This window comes from Bos indicus, chromosome 4 (assembly GCF_029378745.1).
Source record: "Bos indicus isolate NIAB-ARS_2022 breed Sahiwal x Tharparkar chromosome 4, NIAB-ARS_B.indTharparkar_mat_pri_1.0, whole genome shotgun sequence".
Taxonomy (NCBI): Eukaryota; Metazoa; Chordata; class Mammalia; order Artiodactyla; family Bovidae; genus Bos; species Bos indicus.
In genome coordinates this window covers 59,515,924-59,518,655 of record NC_091763.1, presented here as the reverse complement: position 1 = coordinate 59,518,655, position 2,732 = coordinate 59,515,924, and the positions used below count along the sequence as shown (strand labels likewise).

Sequence of the window (2,732 nt, the reverse complement as noted above, 5' to 3'; positions counted from 1 at the left end):
TGGACTGTGGGCTTTTGCTGTGAGTGAGATGAGGAGTCGTTCTGGGACTGATCAAAGCACATATACCTTTTAATAATGACTCTGGCCGTTGAGTGAACTGGTTGTCGGAAGGCAAGAATAGAAACGGGAAAACTAGTTGGAAGATGGAGAGGGTCCTGACTCTTTGTGTCCCCATATTCATATATTGAAATCTTAACCCCCAAAATGATAGTGTTTGGAGGGATGGCCTTTGGGTGGTGCTTAAGTCTTGAGAGTGGAGTCTTCATGAATTGCATCAGTGCCTTAGAATCAAGACACCCCCAGAAATCCCTAGCCTTTCTACCCTGAGAGGGCACTGTGAGCAGTTTCCAGCTGCGAACTGGGAAGAGCACCCTCCCCAGATCACAGCCATGCTAGCACCTCAGTCTTGGACCTCCAGCCTCCAGAACTGTGAGAAATAAATTTCTGTTTTGTATAAGATACCCAGTCTGTTTTATTTTGTTATAGCAGCCTGAATGGACCGAGACAAGGATAATTACCATGATCTAAATAAGAGATGTTGACTGGACGAGATCTATAGCTGTGAGGATGGGGAGCGTCCATTTCTGGATAACTTTTGAAAACACACACATACACACACATGCACACACACAGCAGTTTTGTTTCTCCATTTAATAAGGAAATCATTTTTGGCTACAAGAAGAGATCCTGGTGATAACTGGCATGTGGTAGGTAATTACAGTAATGCAAGTTTATAGAGGATAACTATGCTACCAAATATCTAACAAAACATACTTCATATCTAAACAATTTTACTGAAATTCTTGCTTAAACAAACTCAAAGAGTCTACAACGTTTAGATAGCTCACAATTTCTGCTGGTTCCAGGAATGACAGGTCTGTTTGCTCTGTTGTGCCACTAATTAGAAATGACCCTATAATATTAAGTAATTAAAAATATCCTTCAGTGATATGAGCAGTTATACGCATGGGATAAAACAATACTGGGCCCTTGTAAATGGAGGTGAAGTTACCATTTCATCTCTTCTCCATGGTCTAGACATTGAAAAAAAAAATAAAATAAAAATAAAAATAATAATAAAGGTAAAGAAATAAGAATATAGAAATTAGGATACATAAAATAAATGATATGAATACTTTCAAAATTACTTTAAAATTAACTTTGAGGTTTATTTATCTTTTGTGTTGTCTGTATCTGTTGACCCCACAAGAGAAAGTTTGTTAAGAGAGCTTGCTATAATATGCATAACATGAAGAAATGAGGTTTTAAAATTTAATTGTCATATAGATCACATGAAGAGCCATGAGTATGGATAATACTGTGTAGCCATGTTAAAAATATAGCCACAGTATCTAGACATAAAATAAAGATAATTGCTTTCTTGCAGCAAGCAATTTGAAATACAGAAAATGGACATCCATCTTTTACAAAGATCACCGAGAGTCATAATTACTATGGGTATATAAACCTGCATTTCATTAACAGTGCATTTGAGTGAATATAACTTCTGAAGAAACATTACATGCAAAGTCCAGGTCAGATTGAGGAGGATAAAAACATTGTATAAGATAATTAGCTCGGCAGCTTTGGTCTTCATGATTAAGACATACAGTCAGCATGTAGCAGACAAGGGGCAAGAGATCAGAAAGCCCAGCATTGTACTGGTGAGTATTCAATAATTAGCACAGTGGAAAAAAATACTGATTTGTAATATGGAAAAAAGTTTTACAATACTTACAGATTTCCATGATGTAAATACTCCTATTGTGGCCGATTTCAAGTTACCAAACTGATGTCACTAAAAACGGTGTTAGAAAGATTTGCCCCCAGTTAACCCTTGCAAGCCCATGCAGGTCAGTTTCGGTGTGCCTCTTCCTAGGCTTATTATCATCAAACAACCATGAGAGTTTGAATACCCTTGAGCTTTCTCACATAAAATCAAGAGATTGGACAAATTATTTTATAATGCCCTTTCCAAATTTATCATTTTCTCTAAAGGAAGGTTGTGAGATGATTTTGTCTGCTTAAATAAAATATAGATAGAATATCCCCATTTACAAATCCTACGTACAACTACAGGTGGAAGTAATGGTACAAATCTACTTTTTCCATTAATTGCTGTTTTCATACCCTTATGTTTAAATAGAAGGACAGATTTTACAGCATCATGTAGATGAACTAGCATTCAGTAAGTAAAATGTTTCCAATTCGATGAAATTCTTTTAATTCCAATTGTTATACTATCAATGATAATAATCCAAAGAGATACTCTCCTGATAGTAGAAAATATGTTTCTCTTATAGTCTTCATACAACTAAATTCTGTGCACAGCTGTGGTAAACCTGTAAGATTCTACCTCTTCATATTCATACCCTTCTGCAATTTCCTTTCTTTGAATATGAGCCGGCTCTTGTGGATGGAATTCAGCAATATTGTTGAATATTGCTTCCCTGGTTAGGTTACACAAAGACTATGGCTTCCATCTTGCATGCCCTCCATTGCTGTCACTGGCTTTTTCAGGGAAGCTTTCAGGTGACTGCCACCTTAGCCATCTTAACACAACCTTCACAAGTAACCTAAGACAATCATGCGGTTTGGCCTCTCCCAGATTCTTAACACTCGGAAACTAAAACAATAAAACCTATTTATTTTAAAGTTGAAGACTGTTGTTCAGATGAGATCATTAAATTTTCAGCAAAGAAGTAGAAGACATAAGGAAAAAACAAATGGAA

The 2,732-nt window shown here is 36.3% G+C and overlaps 1 non-coding gene across 1 annotated transcript; it reads left to right on the top strand.

Annotated features, from left to right (window-relative positions):
- Positions 1-914: 914 nt before the first annotated feature.
- On the top strand, positions 915-1,044 carry LOC139182844 (small nucleolar RNA SNORA20). Its single transcript, XR_011566413.1, has one exon. It is a non-coding gene; the product is annotated as a small nucleolar RNA SNORA20 (small nucleolar RNA).
- Positions 1,045-2,732: the final 1,688 nt, after the last annotated feature.